General features: G+C 43.5%; 1 protein-coding gene across 1 annotated transcript in view; it reads right to left on the bottom strand.

Moving 5' to 3' along the window:
• ryr2a (ryanodine receptor 2a (cardiac)) overlaps positions 1–23,464 on the bottom strand; it is a 957,985-nt gene that overhangs the window by 746,302 nt on the left and 188,219 nt on the right. The gene's annotated exons all lie outside the window — the stretch shown is intronic.

The following is a 23,464-nucleotide window of genomic DNA, read 5'->3' as shown; positions in this document are numbered from 1 at the left end:
TCTTTGGTACATGGAATCGATTCCAAGGCAAGAATCTATCTCTGGGTTCAGATAATGTTTATTACATTGTCTGAATCTTTTAATTACATTGTCAGAATGCTGCCTTGCAATTAGCTAAGGGTACCCAATATTCCACTCTTAATTACGTGTTACGCCGAATTTTGGAGGCTTCAACAAGGATTGTAAAGGGAATATTTATGTTCTCTCTCGCACACTCGTTCTAGATACAAAGCTTTCCTGTGCTTTCGAAAGTCACTGAAATTAAACATTGTAAATGTAATGTATTGGATCTGTCTGCCAATTTTCTCTCAGTCTTCCTGACCTACAAGAATTTTTTAATCCAGTTAATCAGTACTGTACACACTGTGCTACTATATGCAGTAAATAAACTGAAATGGGGCCTTACATCAATCCACTTACATTACTTTATTTTTATTCCCTCGAGAATTTTATAATCCATCTTATTTAATATTACAGCACTTAAATCTAATCAAAATCTCAAATATAGCACTAAACATGTACATCATTCTTAAACCCATGCACTGACTTCCAAATTAGTATATTAGTTGGCAATATTACGGCACACGTCATTACACCTTCAAGTTTAAAATTCACATTTTTTTAAATTATTGAAACAGGATGTAAAAGCAATGTAAAGTTTTGTATTTTCAAATAATAGTAATATTTACCAACCATGAAAATGTAGAGAGAAGAAAGTGAAAGACAAGGGACAGTATTGATCAGGTGTCAACTAAATACAGAAAAGGAAACTAAAGAAGAAGATGAATACATTATATAACTGTACTGCAGTACAGTCAGTGCGTACTCGGCTCCAGTTAGTTACAAATTGTTTGGAGCTGACTGGAGAAAGTGCAGTTGAATGAGTAAAATTCCTTATTGTTTAATGGGCTGGATAATAAAAGCCAAGTTTTTCCATTACTCATGATTTAGAACTGGTCGGTCCACTTAATGGTCATTACGTGCGTTCATCTATAAGCAGCTTTATAAAACCGCAGCATGGTCTGTTATATGCAAACATTTTAAAACGCCCTCATGCAAAAATATTGCAACCACCTGGTGCATCCTCCAATTAATCACAACAAATGTAAAAGGGATCATTCAATAGCTGACCTCAGTCTACCCACTGGGGATCGCACACCCCACTTTTAAAAACAGTCAGCGCCATTTTCTCAATTCTTCCATAAACACCTGTGCCATATTTGTGATGCAGTGAAGTACAACAAATAAGACTTTCTGAATTGGAAGTTTTAAAACAAACTGCTCCTTGAAAAAAAGGTCATGCACCATCTTTACACCCAGAAGAGGTTCCGCCACAAAGCTTCACTCCAGCTGAGGACGAAAGCCAATCTCTTCACCAATCTAGGTATCTTTATGCACACTAAAATCCCAAATGCAAATGATAGCCGACCCCAGAACTGATCGCAAGGCGTTGCCTTTGCAGTAATCATTAGTCTTAGTCTTACTGCACCTGTTTTAAAATGAATGGGATCCACGAGCAAAATGGATACGTCCCATTCTATGCCTTTTTATGTTCTTAGAAATTCATCTCGGGGCACTGCTGCAAAACGGGCGCTATTGGATCAGCCGCCAGTTATACGCAATGCCGGATATTCAATTCCATGAGCTGCAATGGAACTGAATATTAGGCGCTGCGTATCACAGGCAGCTGATCCGATACCGCCCGTTTTCGCCACCGCCCGAGATAAATTCTTAGGCCTATAAATCATTTTAGAATATTGCAACTAGCATTGTATTATTGTGTGCCATTTGTTTGTCTGCTACAAAAAAACTTTCCTGAATTATTGATCTTTCACACTACATAAACCTACCAGCCCTACTAGTGCACTACCTTCTGTTTATTCACAAATGAAGAATTTGATGAAACTGTCCTAAAAGATCCTTGTCAGTAACATTTTACGCGTCAATCGATAAAGAATGCGGCCCAGAATTTTCTGAAAAGTTTTGGTGTTAACTATGGGGGCGATTTTGCCAGCCCTGGGAGGCGGGTTTGAAGGCGGGACTGCCGGGAAAATGGCAGAATCTGGGGGGCGGGTATCCATCCCGCCCCCAACCCGCCTCCGTGCCATCTTCCCAGGAGGCGGGTACCTGACCCGCGCCGGGTTCCGTCTCCTCGAGGCGGGAAGGGGATTACAGCCACTTAACTGCCTGTTAGCAGGTAGTTAACAGGCAGTTAAGAGGATTATCCCCATTTTTCCAACAGAGGTGCAGGCTTCCCGATGTCGGGAAACCCCGCCAGGATCAGCGAGGCGAGCAGTGGGTCTGCGGGGGTGAGAGGGGTCCAAAGGTGCGCTGTGGAGGTGAGTGATGGGTGCAAGTGTGGAGAGGTAAGTATGTGAAGTGAGTGAAAAATCTTAGAAAAAGTTTCCTTACCTTTGTTTCTTCCGGCAGGCTTCAATCGCTGGGGATCCGGAGGCTCCGGCATCTCCACGGCAGAGATAACAGAATGGCTGCTGCATTCTCCGATGCAACAGCCATCTGCTCAGGAAATAGTTTTGGTGAGCCTCGAGTACAAGAACTCACCAAACAACAGAGAATGTCAGTGTTTGACAGCTTCGCAAAGCTGTCAAACGATGACAATTCAGCTGTCATATGCTGACGTTCTCTGTCACCGGCTTTCCCTTAATTGGCCTGCTAAGCCCGCTGGGCGGGCTTAACAAGGTCAATGAAGGGAAAATAGCGTGAGTTGGCCACAAGTCGATGGAGGCGGGACTAAAACCCGACAAGCAGCAGTCCCGCCTCCAACGCGCCCCCATTGGCAAAATCACCCCCATATGCAAGAGCAGTGTTCCACCTTTTTTTGAAATTGATTCTTGGGATGTGGGTGTCACTAGCAAGGTCAGCTTTTATTGTCCAGCCCTAGTTTCCTTTGAGGAAGGTAGTGGTGGGTCTTCTTCGTGAACCGCCGCAGTTCGTGTAGTGAAGGTGCTTCCACAATTCTGTTACGTAGGGAATTTTGGGATACTGACCCAGCAACGATGAAGGAACGGTGATATATGTCCAGGTCAAGAGAGTGTATAATTTGGAGGGGATCTTGCAGGTGATAGTGTTCTCATGTACCTGCTGCCCTTGTTCTTCTCGGTGATGGAGTTCGTGGCTTTGTGAGGTGTTGCTGAAGAAGCCTCGGCGAGTTGCTGCAGTGCATCCTGTAGATAGTACACACTGTAGATAGAAATCCATTTCCACCACACTTCCAGTGAAGTAACGCTGGTGGGACGGAAGCAGCTCTGAGGAATTTCCCAGCTAATATTACTCAAAAGTGCAACTACATCTGGTAAGGACATTAACCTCAGAAGGTCATTCTGAACAATTCAGGCTTTAACATGTTAACGATGGCTTTTTGCTGCTCGTGTTGGATGCTGCCCAAATTGGCACCATGGTGAAGGTGTGCAAATCAACTGGACAAAGCAATAGAGCTGCTGCCTTTTCAGCTGCTGAGAGAGGCTAGACCATAAATAAGCTCCTCTCCAATCGGCCTAGTGGTAAAATGTCAGGGATCTCAACGGGACAACAGTGAGTTCAAACCCAGATTTAATTCACACTTCCTTCCCCTCATTATGGGAGTTGTTGTGGTTCTTGCCAGACGCACTTTCTAGCAGGTATCACTGGATGATGATCTGAAGGCAGAACCCTGGTTCAATTTGCCTCTCTCCACTGCAGGATTGCCGAGGAGCCCCGGTTGGCAATCTTTACAGAATGGAGTAAACAGATCGTACCTAGGATCTTCCTGGTTTTACAGTGCTCAGTATAATATTATGCATGGCATTAATCCATTGACCAACCAAGAAAATTCCAAATTCTACTTTTATTTTTAAGTACCCCAAACTAAATAGCATTTGAGATGGACAGAGTGAAATGCTGATTTATATTTGTCGTCAGTAGAGGAGAGCTTGCATGACTCTCTATTACCTCATCAAAAAACTCAATCAAGTTAGTTAAACACGATTTGCCTTTAACAAATCCGTGTTGGCTTTCCTTAATTAATCCACACTTGTCCAAGTGACTGTTAACTTTGTCCCTGATTATCGTTTCTAAAAGCTTCCCCACTACCGAGGTTAAACTGACTGGCCTGTAGTTGCTGGGTTTATTCTTACACCCTTTTGAACAAGGGTGTAACATTTGCAATTCTCCAGTCCTCTGGCACCACCTCCGTAACTAAGGAGGATTGGAAGATTATGGCCAGTACCTCCGCAATTTCCTCCTTAACCTCCCTCAGCATCCTAGGATGCACCCCATCCAGTCCTGGTGACTTATCTACTTTAAGTACAGCCAGCCTTTCTAGTACCTCCTCTTTATCAATTTTTATCTCATCCTGTATCTCAACTACCTCCTCTTTCACTATGACTTTGGCAGCATCTTCTTCCTTGGTAAAGACAGATACAAAGTACTCATTTAGTACCTCAGCCATGCCCTCTGCCTCCATGCGTCGGTCTCCTTTTTGGTCCCGAATCGGCCCCACCCCTCCTCTTACTACCCTTTAATTTTTTATATGCCTATAGAAGACTTTTAAATTCTCCTTTAGGTTAGCTGCCAATCTATTCTCATACTCTCTCTTTGCCTCTCTTATTTTCTTTTTCACTCCCCCTCTTAATTTTCTATATTCCGCCTGATTCTCACTAGTATTCTCAAACTGACATCTGTCATACGCGCTCTTTTTCTGCTTCATCTTATGCTCTATCGCTTTCGTCATCCAGGGAACTCTGGCTTTAGTTGCCCTACCTTTCCCCCTCGTGGGACTGTACCACGACTGTACCTGAACTATCTCCTCTTTAAAGGCAGCCGATTGTTGGATTACAGTTTTGCCTGCCAATCTTTGATTCCAATTTACCCAGGCCAGATCTGTTCTCAACCCACTGAAATTTGCCTTTCTCCAATTAAGTATTTTTTACTCTAGATTGCTCCCTGTCCTTTTTCATAGTTAATCTAAACCTTATCATACTATGGTCACTGTTCCCTAAATGTTCCTCTACTGACACTTGCTCCACTTGACCCACCTCATTCCCCAGAACTGGATCCAGCAATGCCTCCTTCCTTGTTGGGCCAGAAACGTACTGATCAAGAAAGTGCTCCTGAACACACTTCAGAAGTTCTTCCCCATCTCTGCCCTTCACACTATTATCCCAGTCTATATTAGGATAATTGAAGTCCCCCATTATTACTACTCTGTAGTTCCTGCACCTTTCTGTAATGTCCCTGCAAATTTGCTCCTCTTTATCTCCTGCCAATGGAAACAGTTTCTCCCTATTTACTCTATCAAAACCCCTCATAATTTTGAATACCCTATTAAATCTCTCCTGAACTTCCTCTGCTCTAAGGGTAAGTGGATATATTATGGAGGTCCATCATATGTAATATAATTAAAACATCTTCGTGACACTAGCAACTGTATGGAAATACTATCATGTTTTACAGTCATTTCCTCACATATCCTGGCTCTAGTTTACCAGGAGACAAGCTTGTTCAATAATGAAAGAAGAATATTACTCAGTGAGTTAATGGATGTGCTACTCTGTTAGCTGATCCCCAGCAGTAGTTTTCCACCACAACATATAAAACAGGAGGAAATTAGTGCTGTGGTAATTCAAATGATAGTTGAATTAGTGCCTGAAAACCAAGTGTCAACTGTAGCACTGTACAGATGCTGCAGCCTCCTACAGGAAAAGGGTGTCTGTCCTTAGGTCAGGAAACCATTGCTTTGTAGCCCAGTTGCTTTGGCAACTTGGAACATTTCTGAGACAGAAGCACTGCTTGATTTTCAATTGTGTTTCGAGAATATATTCCACTCCCAAAACCAGACAATCTGTGTGTCATGCAATCAGCCTCTTTTAATCCTCTGCTTTCATCACTCTGAACCGTACAAACCACAGCTTTAGAAACATCTCTAAAAGTGACTGCCTCGACTGCAGAGTGAAATAGCAGCAGCAGGTTGATGGTACAAAACTAAAATATTAATCTTTAGCAATTAAACTAATCCAAAGGGACTAATCTTCTACGTAAACCGTCCGACAGAAATACTGGCATTCCAGCACTTAATAAAAATCTGATTATTTGTCGTAATCTTAAAAACAAAAGAAAGTAATCTGAATGCAAGAGATAGGTATTAAGAGGATTTTAAAGTTAGGGAAAGACAGTGGGGTTTGGGAAGAGAATCCAGAAGGGGGGCTTTAGTGGTTGAATGGTGCAGTGGAGGGGCTGGAAAACCAGCAGTAATTAGAAGACAGTGGAATAGAAGTTACAGGCAGAGATAAAAAGCTGAAGTAAATTTGCGAGATAGGGAAGGGCAAGGTCACAGAGGGATTTGAAAAAGAGGGTCAGTTTGCTGAGGTAGTTCAGCTTGGCGAGGATGGGTGATGCTTGTGCTGTACTTTGCGCAGGAGAGGAGTCAAAGCACTGAATTTTGGATTAACTGATGTGAAGGGTGGAGGCGGGGAAGCCAGCAAGGAGAATGTGTTAGAAATGAATCCTTATTAACAGATACAAGATATCGCAATTGTGTGGGACAGGCTCGATGGACCAGAGGATCTTTACCTCTCCGTCATTGTTCGTAAGTTAATGTGATAAAGCCATGCATAAAGGGCCCAGAAGCAGAGGAACTGAGATAGAGACATAAGCAGGCAATGTTTTGGAGGTGAAGGAAGATCATCTTGGCAACACACGATGTGAGGTTTTATGCTTTGCTCAGGGTTGACCAGCAGATTGAGGTTGCTTGCTATTGTGTTCAGCCTGAGCAGGGAGATTAATGGAATTGGATCCAGAGGCTGATGAGAGCTGAAAAGGTTGGCTTCAGGTTTACCAGTGTTGAGCTGCAGGAGATTATGGTTTCACCTAGCTTTGATGGTGGAGCGGCAGTTGAATAGTAATGATTTGTTTTTGGTCAGCAGGTCTCTAACATGCATGGAAACCCATTGCTATATTTAAGAGTCTCCAAGCCAGGTCACTGCAGTAGCCCTGGTTTCAGTATTGGCGGAAGAGCCATACGTGCAGAAGCTGGCCCCATAGTTGCAGTTAATGTTCCTAAAGGGCAGCATCTAGATGGTGAAGAGGAAGGGGCTGAAATGGAGTCCTGAGACATGCAGAAGAAGAAATCATTGATGGATCTGTAATGAGAGCAAGGAAGGAACCACGACATACGTTTCTGGAAAGAATGAGGCATTGAGGAACACAGTGAAAAGGAATACTGCGGGGCGGATTCATAAAGATGGCACCGACTTATTAGAGTCGATATTAACCCAGCTGGCCCAAGCGGGGGGGGGGGGGGGGGGGGGAGGGGGGGTGGTGGGGTTAAGATGGCAGGGGGTTTGCACCGCATTCCCACCCCTCACCATTTTAACTAGCCTGAAGTCAGGCAGGGGAGCAGGGCCCTAATTTAAATGTCAATGTCGCGTCCCAATAACATATCAAGTGTGCCCGGCTAAAGACCACAGTTTTGAGCCCCTCACTGAAAGATGACGACAGCAAGGATCCTGGCCACAACAGGCCCATGTTAGCGAGTTTCACATTTTTTTTTAAACTTTCCTTGTGAGCTCCTCCTGGTCCCACAAGGACATCTTGGGCTTCTCCTGCCCCAGGCTTTTGTCCCTTCCCCGATTGCAGACTTTTGACCCCTCAATTGTTACTTACCTTAGCGGGGGATCCTAGACGTGGGTCCCTGGCGGCGACCAGATCCCCCTGCAAATTTTTTTTTTCAACCCACCAGCAGTGATGTCATCCCACCAGCTTCAAACAAAAATGAGCGCAGGAATGAGATATTAGATGTGCCTAAAAGCTTGGTCAAAGAGGTGGGTTTGAAGGAAGGTCTTAAAGGAGGACAGGAAAATGGAGTTTCTTCTGGCTCACAAAAATCGGGAGGTGTATAACGGACGGCCGATCCGATATTGCCCCATTTACACTATCGCCAAAACTTAAGATTACCCCCAACTTCTCTTGCTGTTTATAAAGTGAACAGGGCTATCCTGGGATGACACAAATGACCCTTATCGAATCTGTTGTAATATTCTGACCTGTCTGGCATCAACACACATCTCACTGCCTATAGACGACGGGTTGTTTTTTTAAAAACGGTGCAAATTCACTTTGTTTTAAAACTCAACACTTAAAGATTACTCAATTCTTTTCTGTGAAGAGAGGAAGATCTTTTAAAAATCCTTAAATATGACAGCATCTAAAAGAAGAGTTCTCTATGGAGATTGGAGCTATTCCAGCATCCATGGTGATAAAGTACCCTATTGAAATTAGGGGCCCTATAGATTTAATAAAAAGGTTTTCCTGTGAGAGAAAGCAAGAGATTGCAATTGCAAATCTGCCATATCAGTGGGCTGTGATGAGAGAGTGAGATATAAAGAAAAAGAGGATAAAGAGAAAGTCAGAATAGATGAAAGAAGGAAAGAATATATTAATGTCACTTAACTATTGTAAGGGGACAAAAAAGACTTCTTAGAATTAAAAGTTAGAAGAAACTATAACTTCTTAGAATTAAAATGAGTGGAAACTAGAAGGCTGATAAGTTTGTCTCCTATCCTTGCTTAGGAATGTAGGACCGAAACAAAACAGGAACTGTAAAGCTAATAAAGCTGGTCTTTTGTCCTTGCTTAAGATAAGGCAGGACATACAGATTCTCAAAGCATGATGTAAGCACCTCCTGGCCAGAGAAGGAACAGATAATGTAGCCCACGAATGCTGTAAAGATGGGTTTCTGTGAACCATTCAGCAACCTCCCTGATAAGGGGCAACGAATGGAAACAGCCCTTCGCTTGTTCTATAGACCAATCAATGATCGTAGAAGGGGGGTGCACGAGGGGTGCACGCCTCAAGTTAGGGTATAATTGCTGTACGTATTTGATACTCGGTGGAATAATCCTTTCTCTGGGATGAGACTGAGATTTTCCCCATGCATATGCATGAATAAAGATCGTGAAACTTATCCAAGGTGTCCGTCTGGTGAATTCATGGTTTCTATAGGGCAAGTGTCGACCCCTTATCTCAGGGGGTCCGCTTGAGAGGAGCGAAGACTTCTCTTTTACCCCAACAACTATCAGCTGTGACTGTGTGATGGACGCAGTTTGCTCATATTTGTAGCGTGTCTCAACAGATCAGGTATGTGGCTCATGAGTGAAAATCTCACACGCAAGGTTTATCCAAAATTGGTAGCCCTGTTTTTATGATTAACTGGGAGGCATTCATAATCAGCAATGCACAGCCCAGTCACAGTAGAAAATTTATGGTTGAAGTTTTGGTGGTAGCTAAGCAGATGTAATTAGCTAGTTCCCACCCAAAGCTCCATTACTACCTGCCGCAGAGGAAAGTTTCTGGCCTAGAAATTCGTCTCGGGCAGTGGTGCAAAACGGACGGGATCGGATCGGAGCGAAGCGGCCGCCCGTTATACGCAGCACCTGATATTCAGTTGCACTGACTGCAATGGAACTGAATGTCAGGCGCTGCGCGTTCAATGAGCGACCCCGATCCGATGCTGCCCATTTTGCGCCAACACCCGAGACGAATTTCTAGCCCGCCATTCCTTAACGTACTCGATTTCTTTGTTAAATAAACCTCTGTCGGTTCGGGATATCCACATTTTCTGCTTCATTTGCCTTTTCCTGGGTTTCCTGGCTGTCATTTTCTGGTTCACAAGTATACTTCCACAAAACACCTCGGACCTTCCATTGAGCGAACGCTATGCAGTGTTTGCACCAGATTATACAAATGCCCACGGCACTAAATTCCTGTGGTTTTCACGGCAGTGACTGAACCCCTCGCTGTGATTTTCAGTCCTTTTTAATGTAGTGTGAAAAGCATTGTGGTTTAACTATATACAAATCAGATTGGAAATGCCACAAGATGCTCCACTACGTGCTCTTGCTCACATCACCTCGACATATAAATTCCTTAAACAGCCAACCATCGTGCAGATGTGACTTTGGAAAAAAAACAGTTTCAACTGATTGCTTAACCGTTTCTTTTTTTTTGTTTCTCCCTACCCCTGAAGGCATTGACTCCTCACTGAATATTATTCAACGTGCACTAGGCACCTTCCAGAATCTCACCTATTAGAGCCTGACAGGGAGCATCAGCGGGCCACACAGCCACAACACAGCCAAAACCAGTCTGTTGTCAACATATGTGCACTTCCAACAGGGGCCATTGTATAGCATTCAGGAGCTGGAGCTCTGGTGAATTTTCCCCACCATACCCAGGGGCACTAAAGCCATGAGTAGCACTCCCAGCACCCACCCTTATGAAATCAACTAATTGTCTATAATTACCCATATAATATTCCATTCATAACCAGATATTCATCCAGTTCTTGCCAGGGAGGCTCAAAAAATCTTCTGATTTGAATGGATGCACGAGTTCTTGTTTTATTAGACTGGCGAAACGGGGGCAGCACTCACGCCAGTAGCAAGGCAAGCCCCTCTACTTCATTTGAATAGGGTCTGTGCACAGAACACTGTTGGTTGGAAGTCACAAAATCTGGTCATGCAGAAGCTCTTAAAGGCCAACTGCTGGCCTTTAATTTGTGGGGCAACAAATTCCTTTGGTGCATGGAGAAATGTAGGTTAAACTACCCCATTCACTGACAATACCTTGGAGGTCCTGCAGCAAAGGAGATGGTTCTATGTGAGGCAGAAGCCATCATTCTATGAAGGCTGAGAGGTGCAAACAGCATGGTGCGAGCTGACTAAGCATAATGATGGGTACAAGCTGACGGGCTTCGGTGCAATCTAATCTCCCTGGTGTACATTCTTTGATCTTCATTTTTTTGTTCCGTGATGTCCTGTAATAGGTGCACCGAATGAAATCCCCATGTCTTGCGATGGAATGGTGGTTAAAGTAGACAATATGAGATTCCTTCCTAACAGGCGCTATCTATCTCAGCTGGCCTTTAACGGTTTGTGCTGGGTGAGAACCGGAAATTCAAGCGCTGTCTTACTTGCATTAAATATGTTCGCTTAATGAAGCTATTGCGCATTCTGTGTAATAAGGAGCACGGACAGTGGACAACCAGGTCTGAAAACATGTGCAGCATGAAGCAGGTGAAACTTGGCCTGTTCCACAACTCACTATTTTCAACTCTTGTTTGCACTTTATCGGAAATTTATCCCCCAATTTTTTTTTTGATGCTGCCCTTTTCAGTCAAGTGAAATTATTTCGATTGAGCTCTGCACTAGTGTAATTGCCAATCTAAATGAACAGAAGGTTCCATACATGCATGAACACTCCCTGAAGGTTATCCAGCGACTTACTGGCTGTAATCTAACTTCATCGCCTGTGAAATTAAAATCATTGCCAGATTAATTTTTAATTATGATAGCAAAATACAGCGGATGCTGGAAATCCGAAATAACAACAGAAAATGCTGGAAAAACTCAGGTCGAAACCCTTCGTCAGGACTGAAAAAACACAGGAAATGAAACAGATTAAAAGGCCAGTTTGGGGGCTGGGAAATGGGGATGAGAGAACAAAAGAGAAGTGAAGAGACATTAAGAGGTATTCAAAATGAGACGAGATGGTGATAGGACTAGTGGAGACAAAAGACGGCTCTAGATTAGGTGTGAAATGCGCTGGCAGAATGGGAGACAGCTGCCATGTGGGAGAGAAAAAAGGGGGAAGGGCCAAAACAAAGGTGTGGATAAAAATATATATAAAAATGTAATGGGGGCAGAGGTTATGATCTGAAATTGGTGAACGTGATATTGAGTCCGGAAGGCTGTAAAGTGCCTAATCAGAAGATGAGGTGCTGTTCCTCGAGCTTACGCTGGGTTTCCGTGGAACAATGCAAGAGCCCGAGTACAGTGAGGTCTAAGTGGGAATGGGGCGGTGAATTAAAATGACAGGCGACCGGAAGCTCGGGGTCACCCTTACGGACTGAACGGAGGTGTTCCACAAAGCGGTCACCCAATACCACTTCTCTTTTGTTCGCTCATCCCTATTTCCCAGCCCCCAAACTGGCCTTTTAATCTGTTTCATTTCCTGAGTTTTTTCAGTCCTGACGAAGGGTTTCGACCTGAAACATTGACCCTATTTCTCTCTCCACGGATGTTGCCTGGCCTGCTTAATTTTTAATTGCATCATTTAACAGACATTTCTACATACATGACATAATAACGCTGTTGCTTTACTTTTCTATGGATTTTTTTGGAAAATAATAAGTTATTTCATTCAAAATGTATTTTTTTTAATCCTGTTCCAATATTGTGGGCTATATCCTCAAATATAATCATGAGTAAGTACCAATTCAACAATATTTCTGAGCCCATGTTCTAAGATGAGAGTCCCTGCATTCTCAACCTTCACTGTTCTACTAAAAGCTACCAAGTATTGTACGGGAGTGTAAGAACATAAGAACATAAGAAATAGGAGCAGGAGTGGGCCATTCGGCCCTTTGAGCCTGCTCCGCCATTCAATGAGATCATGGCTGATCTTCTGCCTCAACTCCATTCTCCGGCCCTATCGACATATCCCTTGATGCCCTTACTAGTCAGAAATCTATCGACTTCTGTTTTGAATATACCCAATGACTGAGCCTCCACAGCCCTCTGGGGTAGAGAATTCCAAAGATTCACCACCCTGTGTGTGAAGAAATTTCTTCTCATCTCAGTCCCGAATGGCCTACCCTTTATCCTGAGGCTGTGGCCCCTGGTTCTAGACTCCCCAGCCAAGGGAAACATTCTCCCAGCAGCCACCCTATCAAGCCCTGTAATAATTTTGTATGCTCCAATGAGATCCCCTCTCATTTTTCTGAATTCAAGAGAATACAGGCCTAGTTTACTCAATCTCTTCTCATACGATAGCCCCGCCATCCCAGGAATCAATCTCGTGAACCTTCGTTGCACTTCCTCTATGGCAAGTATATCTTTCCTTAGGTAAGGAGGTCAAAATTGTACACAGTACTCCAGGTGTGTTGAGAGACGGCACTTTGAATCTCAACATCCCGCCTCAGAAATACTGCAAAAAATGGTAGCTCCAAACAGAAGGCCAGGCTTTATAAAGTTTTAACATTATTTCCGCCTAAATACATTTTTAACATAAAAGAGTCTATTCTTTTTCAAAAAATAATTAAGGATAATGTCAATGTAGGGTCTTGATGTCAGTATAGTCACCTGTATTTGAGACCAGGAGGCTAACTGCACGGTTAAAAAAAAAACCAGTGGGTGTTATTGAGGGAATCGGCATCTTGAATTCCCTTTAAGGTCTGCTTCTGGGAGCTGTAGATAAAAATAATTGCAACAATGGCTGAGTGGGACCAAGCTGCTTTCAGTCACGCAGCACAGGGTATTGGGAGTCTAAGCCTGAGCACAGTATTGAAATCACACTGTGCAATATAAATAACAAGCACACTATGAATAAAAAAAATCAGAGGCGACATGAGGAAAAGTTTTTTACGCAACGAGTGGTTCGGATTTGGAATGCACTGCCTGATAGGGTAATGGATACAGATTCAATAGTAGCCTTCAAAATGGAACTGGGTAAATACTTGAAGCAGAAAAAATTGCAGGGATATGGGGAAAGAGCAGGGGAGTGGGACTAACTGGATTGCTCTTCTAAAGAGTCGGCGCAGACTCGATGGGCCAAATGGCCTCCTTCTGTGCTGTACTATTCTATGATAATACAATTATATGAAATTACTTTGCTTATTATTTGATCAAAGGCGCTAACCTATGTTTGATAATATCTCACAGTGTGATTTTGACCATCGTGTTTCAGTTACCAGCCCCGTAAACAATGCTAAAGCAGTGACTCCAATTTGGAGGCCAGGCATCGTCTGTTATAGCACGCAAATTATTTTTCCCACTTCCAAATAGGTAAAAATAAACTCTTGTGTGCATTTTCAAAATGATAACTCCAGGACAAGACAGTCACGTTAAGAAAATAACAACAGAGAAAATCCACTTCAGCTTGCTTGCATTGGAGTTTATTTTCTGGCTGGACACCCCACATAAAATGCTCCATCTTGCCCAGCATGAAGCCCCTATCCTTTGAGATTTTCCTTATTTGGGAATTTGGCTGCTTTCTGCTCAGGATTCCACAGTTTCTCTCGGGATCTGTCTTGTAAAGCTGAAAAAAATGACAGACCTGTTGCAGGGTCAGAACAAATGTTGGCCACTGGAGATGTTGGGGGCTTTCAGACCAGAGATATACAAACAACCTTCTGTCACCCACAAGCCCCAAGCAGAAGTGTTGATAATCATTGAATGTCGATATTACATGTAGATAGTTTAAATTCGACAAAAGGAAAGGCACCATTCAAGTTGTTTTACTGGTCAGCAGATTACTTCTAAAAAAGATTTTTTTTACTTTAATGGTTGTGTTTAAGCAAACATAAAGCTAAGGAAGCAAAAATTAAAATATTAATTTGCAATAGTTAATTTATTTTATTTGCTGTGTACGGGCATTAAAACATGTGTAATTTAACCAATTCTGATTTTGCTCATTGGTGAGGATGACAGTATTTCATCGCTTGTGAATCATGAGGTCTTCTTCACTCATGGAAACATATTCCATAGCTCTACAAGGTGTCCCCTCCAGCACCTCATCTGATGACTCAGTGAGTAAATACAATACCTGGTGTGGTACAGAAACAGAGAGAACTGGAGGATCCCAAATTCCATCTCTATGCTTAGAGACGCTGGGGTATGTTGGCATAGGGAACTCGGTTAATTCAGCTTCCGAAAGGTGTTCATGTTTAGTTCATTCAATACAGGGGAAAGAAGGTGGCTGGCATCATTAGAGAGAGAGATACAGATTTCACTTAGCAACAGCCGGTGTTTGCAACCAACCGGCCTTGCATCTGTTCATAATAGAATGTTTAGATTAGAAATGTTATGTTTATGATAAGAATGTCTAGATACTAGAAGGATTATGCTTACCACTGCACTGCAAGGCCACTGTATTTTACTTGCATCTAACGTTGTTGATGTATGTTGAAGAAAATGTGGACTTGTGTCTCCGGACTATGCATTAGCCAGAGTCTATCATATTAGGCAATGCCAGTTCCAGTTTGATAAGAAACCAGTGTATAAATATAAGCGTTTTCCTTCGTTCAAGCAGCACGAGAAGGAACCCATGCCTAAATTCGAGTGCTCTGTGACTATACTCCGCTTCTAAAATGCTTTTTATGCTGAAGTTAAAAAATAAAATGACTATAACCATAAGACTGAACTAATTTTCTACTCAAATGAACAACAGAAGTTTGTTTTAAAACAACATTGGCGAGCTGAGCGAAGGACCTGATGTTGTTGCTATTTGAAAACCGGGGGAGTCGAGACGGGACTGAAGTCGAACCTCAACCATCAAGAACTCAATCACAAATGAGCTCTGGGGCAGGAGGTAGACTACTTCCGCCATCGACAAACCAAGGCGACACAACAGGACTTTGAATAAAAGAATACATATATGTGTGAGTAGTATTCAATTTGATAAGTGGGTATAGCAGATACCAACGTGATAGATGCTGAAGGAACACTGTACTAACCATATAGTCCTCAATCTCTTATAGTATTCATAGAAAGGGGGAGGTTGTTGTAAGTGGGGAAAACTGGAGACTGATCACCTCCAATAAAGGCCGAGTCCAAGATGGAGAGGGCCAAACAGGGAAAAGCTGTAAAAATAAACAATAATAATGGAATATTATCGTGCATGCTGTGGGCAGAAGGTTTTGTCCAAAAGCACACTCGGGAAGGAGCTTTTCAGGAGGGCAACAGTGACCGTTATGGGGACCTTACGATAAAGTGTGATAAAAGCCGAGTCCAAGAAGGAGAGGGCCAAATAGAGAACAACTGTAAAAAATAAAATGTTAAATGATAATAACGAAGCACCCTCATGGAGGGTGCGGGCAGAAGATTATAAAGACAGGCAGTTGTTACACTATGCAGCTCACGTTTGCACACAGCGTGATGACATAAGGGGTAACAACTATCAGAGAGATGAAAATGAGAGGGAAAAAGAACGCAAGCAGCTAGAAACCCGGAATGGTAATCTAAGCTGTATGCTAACCTAACTTCAGGCAGGGGCTGTGGTAGCAGCAGCACAAGTTCTCGGAACTCAGCAAATTATGGAAAAGAACATTAAATTAGAGCATCAAAACGGGCTGTTGAACCGACAGTTTAAAAGGCGGAAAAAAAGAAACGTAAAGTTGAAACCAGCACTGAAGCTGATGGTGCTGACTTGTGCACCGAGAAAAATAAAACACAAAAGATTACTGAGTGAAAGGAACCTTTACAGGATGCTGGAATTTCAGTTGTGTTAAAGTGTGAAAGTTTTAAAATGTACAAAGGCTGAGGGAAAAAAATATTAAAAAGATGGCGTTTGGTTGTTTGGGAAAGTTTTCTTAAATTTACGGGAGGTGAGGCAATGGCGTCTGACAATGTTTTGCTCCGCCTTATAAACCTACAAAGAAGTTAACCCTTTGCGCTGACAGCTGTTTTCTTAAGTCAGCAAGGAACCACTTTTGTATTGCTGAATGTAAATTTATATGAGGAATTATTAAGTTTATGTTTCTTAATTTAAGTGGCTATTTCCCCATGGTGACAGAAGGAAATTATGAATTGTCAAATTAACCCCTTGGGTTCTTAAGCAGAGTCACAAGGGATTCTCTGTTTCTTTTTTCCTATAAACAGCGGACCTCAGTTTCCCGGACTGTATGGAGATTGATGGCACAGCAAGAGATACAGCAGTTTTAAGAATTTATCTTCAGATATCGGCAGACATCGAATGTCGCAGCGTGGTGGCAAAATTGGACTTAAGATTTTAACGTATTGGGATCGTTAGCTATTTTCCAAGGCACATTGCTCAAAAGGGAAGATAAACAATTTGCATCCAAACGTAATTGTTACTTTTGTCTTCTTTGTAAAATCACGAAGCCTGGGACATAATTTGTCAGTGAAATTAAAATTGATTAGATAACTTGTTAAGAGTTGCTGTTCAAGCGCTCGGGAAGGGAAATTTATCTGAAATTTAAGGGGACAATCAAATTTTATTTTTGAAAAGATCCAGTCTATGTGGTTCCGTCCAAACTATGTATTCAGAAAGAAGTTTTTTTGGGAGAGACTGTTGTGTTAAAGGTAACTAACATCCCTCATCTTGCAGACTGAATTGCTCTCTGGCATATTCTGGGAAGAAAAGGTCCAAGAAGAGGTTCAGTTAAACAAAATTAAACAAACAAAATGTGGGAACGTTTGATCTATGTTTTAAAGATGTTATGATAATATTGTATTAGACAGTAAAGTTCCTCTGGGGCTCATGAATGAAATGATGAACACTGTATAAAACTGAATGAGAGCAAATGAGTGAGGATATAAGATGAAAACAGGAAAATTACACCACCAAATGGGAATTTATCTAAAATCATTTGTTCTTAAGTGAATTGGCATAAATCACCTGGGTGTAATCTGGTATTAGTATATATTCTTGCAAAAGTCAAGGAAGCATGATGAGCTTTTTCTTGGAGATGTTTCTATCATTGCCTGTACTGAACAATAAGAAAACTCCATTTGATAGCCTGGCCACTACCTGAGACATTGGGTCCATGCAGAGGGAGGTGAGCAAGGATCTCCAGACACCTGATTCGATAAGATCACCTGAAAGCCAGAGAATGGCTTGGATCAGATGTCACGTGCGGCATGATATTGGGATACTGGTGTGTGTGTGTACAAATGTAAATGTGTTACGTGTGAACTAACTGGCATGCGGGCATGCGTGATGATATTACACTGAAGAACGGGTCTTGGACATGCTCAGTTACCAACAGCAGAACATGAAATGGCTAATGTGGCTCATAGAGAAACCAACTTTGAAATAATCAGGAGTGTTAAACACACTGCTATCTGCCAGGTGGGATTGGAGAGAGCACAGAAAACAGCTTTCGGGATTTTGATCATTGTGTTATGCTGTGCCAGCAAGTCGATAAGGGACGTACAAAATATAAGGAAAGGTAAGGAGAAAGCAAGGGCACTAAGAGGAAGCCAGGATTATTAAAGACAAAGAAGGATATAAAACACTTTGCTAAGAGGTAACGTAACACATAAAAAAAATTAAAAGTAGGACATGTTGGCATATGGAACTCGGTTAATTCAGCTTCCGAAATGTGCTCATGTTTAGTTCATTCAATACAGGGGGAAAAAGGTGGTTGGCATCATTAGAGAGATACAGATTTCACTTAGCAACAGCTGGTGTTCGCAACCAATCGGCCTTGCATCTGTTCATAATAGAATGTTTGGATTAGAAATGTTATGCTTATGATAAAAATGTCTTGAGACTAGAAGGGTTATGCTTACCACAGCATGGACACTGTATTTTATGAGCATCTAATGTTGATAATGTGGAAGTAAATGTAGACTTGTGTCTCTGGACTATGCAGTAGCCAGAGATTGGCATATTAGGCAATGCCAGTTCCAGTTTGATAAGAAACCAGTGCATAAATATAAGGTTTTTCCTTTATTCGAACAGCACGAGAAGGAACTCATGCCTAAGCTTGCGTGCTCTATCTGTGATTATACTCCGCTTGTAAGTTGCTTTTTATGCTGAAGTTAAAGAATAAAATGATTATAAACATAGACAGAAAGCAGAGAGTAGGGGTAAAGGGTAGCTATTCACAGTGGCAGAAGGTGGGTAGTGGTGTTCCACAAGGATCAGTGCTGGGACCACTGCTGTTCACAATTTACATTAACGATTTAGACTTTGGAATCAAAAACACAATTTCTAAATTTGCGGATGACACCAAATTGGGAGGGATAGTCAATACTGAGGAGAACTGCAACAAATTACACGAGGACATTAATAAACTTGCAGAATGGGCATATAATTGGCAAATGAAGTTCAATACAGATAAGTGTAAGGTATTACATTTTGGTAGGAAGAATAGGGAGGTCACTTATTACTAGGAGGATGCGAGTTTGGGTGGGGTTGAGGAGCAAAGGGATCCCGGAGTACAAATACTCAAATCGCTAAAAGTAGTGACACTGGTCAACAAGGCCATAAAAAAGCAAACTGAGCACGAAGGTTTATTTCAAGAGGGATAGAATTGAAAAGTAGTGAAGTTATGCTAAACTTGTATCGAACCTTGGTTAGACCACACTTGGAGTACTGCGTACAATTCTGGTCGCCATATTATAAAAAGGATGTTGAGGCACTGGAGTGGGTGCAGAGAAGATTTACAAGGATAGCAGAAATGTGAGGGTATACCTATCAGGAAAGGACGAACAGGCTGGGTCTCTTTTTTCTTGAAAAGAGAAGGCTGGAGGGTGACTGTTCTAATAGAGGTCTTTAAAATTATGAAAGGTTTTGATAGAGTGGATACAGAGAAAGTGTTTCCCTTGTGGGGAAGAGCATAACTAGAGGCATCAATATAAGATAGCCACCAAGAAATCAAAACGGGAATTCAGAAGAAACTTCTTTACCCAGAGGTTGGCGAGAATGTGGAACTCACTACCACAGGGAATAGTTGAGGCAAATAGTATAGATGCATTTAAGGATAGGCTAGATAAGCAGATGAGGGAGAAGGGAATAGAGGGTTACGCTGATAGAGTTAGATGAGGCTCGAGTGGAGCATAAACGCCGGCATGGACTGGTTGGGCCGAATAGCCTGTCTCTATGCCGTATATCCTATGTAATCCTATGTAATCAGACTGAATTTGTTACTACTCAAATGAACAACAGAAGTTTGTTTTAAAACAATAGCATAACAGAAGGGGCACTACAATTGGTCTCATTGTCCCCTGAACTAGGGAGGGAGAAAAAACATCTGGGGATCTTGCTCGTGATCACCATCCAGCAACCCTGCTGGTAACGTGTGAGCAAACACAAAATGGGCTGGACTTTATCAGCCCCGAGGAGGCGAGTATGGAGGCGGGACAGCCGGTAAAATTGCAAAAAGTGGGGGCGGATGGCAAACCCGCCCCCATCCCGCCTCCGTGCCCTTTTGCCAGGAGGCGGGAAGATGTCCTGCTTTGGGTCCGGTCTCCTCGAGGCGGGAAAGAGATTAAATCCTTTTAACTGCCTGTTAACAAGTAGTTAACAGGCAGAAAAAAGGATTAGTGCCATTTTACCTTTTCAGGTGTAGGCTTCCCGACCTCGGAGAACCCCGCCGGGTTGGAGGAGTCGAGTAGGAGGTCTGCGGGGGTCGGAGCGGTCTGAAAGTGAGATGTAGAGGTGAGTGATGGGTGCAAGTATGGAGTGGTAAGTATGTGAGGTGAGTGTTAAGTGTTATAAAATGTTCACTTACCTTTGTTTCTGCCTACAGCCTTCAGCTGCATTGGTTCCGGAGTCCCGACATCTTCATTGTAGATTTCACAGACTGGCTGTTGGATCCTCCGAACCAACAATCATCTGCTTTCTACAAAGTTGAAATGTTTGATGAGTCCTGAACACAAGGGTGCATCAAACTGCACAGTACACAGAATGTCAGTGTTTGACAGCTTCACAGAACTGTCAAACGCTGCCATTTCTTCTTTCAAGAAATCTCAACAGATGGCACGTCAGACGTTGACGTGCTCTGTCAGTGACTTCCCCCTAATTGGCTTGCTGAGCTCACAGGGCAGGCTTAACAAGGTCAATCAGAGGAAAATCCCTCTGGTTGGCCAGAACATGATGGAGGTGGGACTTAGACCTGACAAGCAGCAGTCCCACCTCCAGCACATCTCCATTCACAAAATCCAGCCCCATGGCTGTGCTGTTCTCCATGGTGGAGTAGCTGCCACAAATATTGTCCAGCCCCACATATGAACATTAGCCACTTAAACAAGAAGCTGGAGAAATTAAAGGAAAAATGAGTATCCCCCAAGACATTTAGATACAGTGTTGATTTTCTGAACTTTGCTCTGCGTTAGTTAGCATCAGACAATAAGTTTATTTCTGTTCATTTGTTTATACAGGTATCACATTTCCATCAATGGTCAACATATATGAAAATTCTAAATAACAACAGAAAATGCTGGAAAAACTCAGCAGGCTAGGCAACATCCGTGGAGAGAAAATAGAGTCGACGTTTCGGGTAAACACTTTTTCAAAACTGGAAAGGAAATGAAATGGATCGAAGGCAGGGCTGTGATAGAACAAAAGAAGTAAAGAGACATTAAGAGGGATTCAAAACCAGATGAGATGGTAATAGGACAAGTGGAGACAAAAGACGGCTCAGATTAAGTGTGAAGTGTACTGGCAGAAAGAGAGACAGCTGCCATGCGGGAGAGAGAAAAAAAAAGGAAAGGGGGGTGGAGGAAAAACCCAAAACAAAGGGGTGGAAAAAAAATATAAGTAAAAATGTAATAGGGGCCGAGGTTATGATCTGAAATTGTTGAACTCCGTCTGTGTTACAAGTTTTGGGTCTGTTTTAGATATTGTTTCGAGTACAGTGGTACTGGTCACTCTCGTAAACAGACCTAGGCCTAGAAATTCGATGGGCTGCGCCACCAGTTAGCGCCTAGAGAGGGCACTCAGTGGCTTTAGCGCCACTGGCCACGCCTCCCATGAAATTTAGCAGGGCGCTAATGGCAGCATTAGCCTGTAGCGCTGCGCCATCACCGATGATGTCATCGGTGTGCGCAGCGCCCCGCTACCGCCCCGAACACGATATTGGGTCGCGCCCCCCCCCCCACCCTGTAGTGCCGGTCACAAATCGCGACCGGTTCAGGGGGCCTACCTGTGGCGGTAGTGGCGCAACTTAAAGGGGAGGTGCGGGGCGGTCATTTTCTTCGGTGGCCGCCTGCCAGCACCTCCTCACGCCGCCCTCCCCAGCCTCCTGATCCCCCGCCCCCCTCCTCGGTGCCGGGCTCTTTTGCCGGCACTCGCGATCGGTGATCGCGCAGGTGCAGGCCCCTCCCCTTTAAGAAGGGGAGGAAGGCCTGCAGTACCGCAGCGCGCCATGCCGCAGCGTGTGGCGCTGCGGCACATTGCGCTGCGATATTCAGTTTCAGCGCCCCAAGAGGGACGCGGGGCGCCTCGAACAGCGCCCGCGTCCCTCTTGGGGCGCTCAAACTGAATATCGGGCTGGCGCTCCCGGCTCCGTCCGGGGCGGGACTTCCGGCGCCCAGGCGAGCTTGGCACCCCAAACGTGGCGCCACCGAATTTTTAGCCCCTAGTATCTTGCGTTCAGGACTGTGTCTGTATTGGCCAATGTCTAATAATGTGGTAGAGCACCAAGCAAAATTTGCCCATGCGGTAGCCGAAAAGACCAGCGAGAGGAGAGGCAGCGCGGACCTAAGGGACGGCAGCATCAAGATTTTAACAGCGAGAGGAGAGGCAGTGCAGACCTGAGGGGCGACAGCATTGGAGGAGGCGACACCTCCGAGTTCAACAACAAAAACCGAAGAGTGACATCACAGGACAGCAGGTAGGTGATTGGTGGGTGAGTATTAACGTTTTTTCTCTAAGCTGGGACAGTGGTTTAAACTAGGAGCGGGAAACTATAACGCACTTTATTAAATTTATAACGTAACTCGTTTAAACGGCACCTAAATATCCGGAATTCTCTATTAACCGGCAAAATTCATACTCCGAAAACAACACCTCAATAACCGGAATTGTTGCCGAGTCCGAGTCTCCCGTGGTGGCCGAGTTAGTCAGTGGGGGTAGCTCTCCAAACTGCCACTACTCGGCTTCTTGGCGCTATCGGAAGTCGGAACACCTCAATAACAGGAGCCTGACTCTCCTGCGCTGCCGGTAGTCTCTTCCGATCCGCCATTTTTCTGTTTACTGTATAAGTTTTGTTTTACAGTTAAGTAATTAAAGAGTTAGGGATTACCCTCAACAGGCAGTACTGTACTTAATCAAGCATCTTCCACCATCCATTTAACACAACATTCTGTAGGTGAGTACCCAATTACTGTATACTGCACATTTCTTGATTTTTTGATTTTTGTTTGTTAATAATAGCCTCGGTAGATAACCCTCTCCGTCATCCGGAAATTTTTAATCAACCGGCACCATCCCGGTCCCGTCGGTGCCGGATACCAAAGAGTTTCCTGTAACTATAAATAGTCGTTGAATAAAGACTTTAACTAATTAAATAAATAAAATGAGGTTAGACTAAGATATGGCAGAGCAGGTTGCGTCTCTGGACTGCAGTATGTGGGAGTCCGTGGACAGCGAGACTGTCCCGAGCGAACACGTCTGCAGGAGATGTTTCTGTCTCGAATCTCCCTGGCTCAGAGTCATTCAGCTGGAGTGAGAGTTGGAGACACTCTGACACACAAGGGAGGGGGGGGGGGGGGGGGAGTGGGGGAGTATCTGTACAGTGTGGTCCAGACTTCAGTCACACCTTGTAGAGAGGTGCAGAATCAGAATGGAGCTGGTGTGACCAACAGCGTGCAGAGTAAGGGGAACCCAGGTAAGAAAGGGAACGAGGATCCACAAAAACTGATCCTATCGAACAGGTACAATGTACTTGCTACCTGTGAGGATAAGGATAAAGACTGCCAGAAGGACAGCCAGAATGTGG

The sequence above is a fragment of the Somniosus microcephalus genome, chromosome 3, assembly GCF_052327205.1.
Source record: "Somniosus microcephalus isolate GS21.2 chromosome 3, FLI_Smic_1.0, whole genome shotgun sequence".
Classification (NCBI taxonomy): domain Eukaryota; kingdom Metazoa; phylum Chordata; class Chondrichthyes; order Squaliformes; family Somniosidae; genus Somniosus; species Somniosus microcephalus.
Note: the sequence above shows the minus strand (reverse complement) of the source record. Positions and strands in the feature narration are given on the sequence as shown.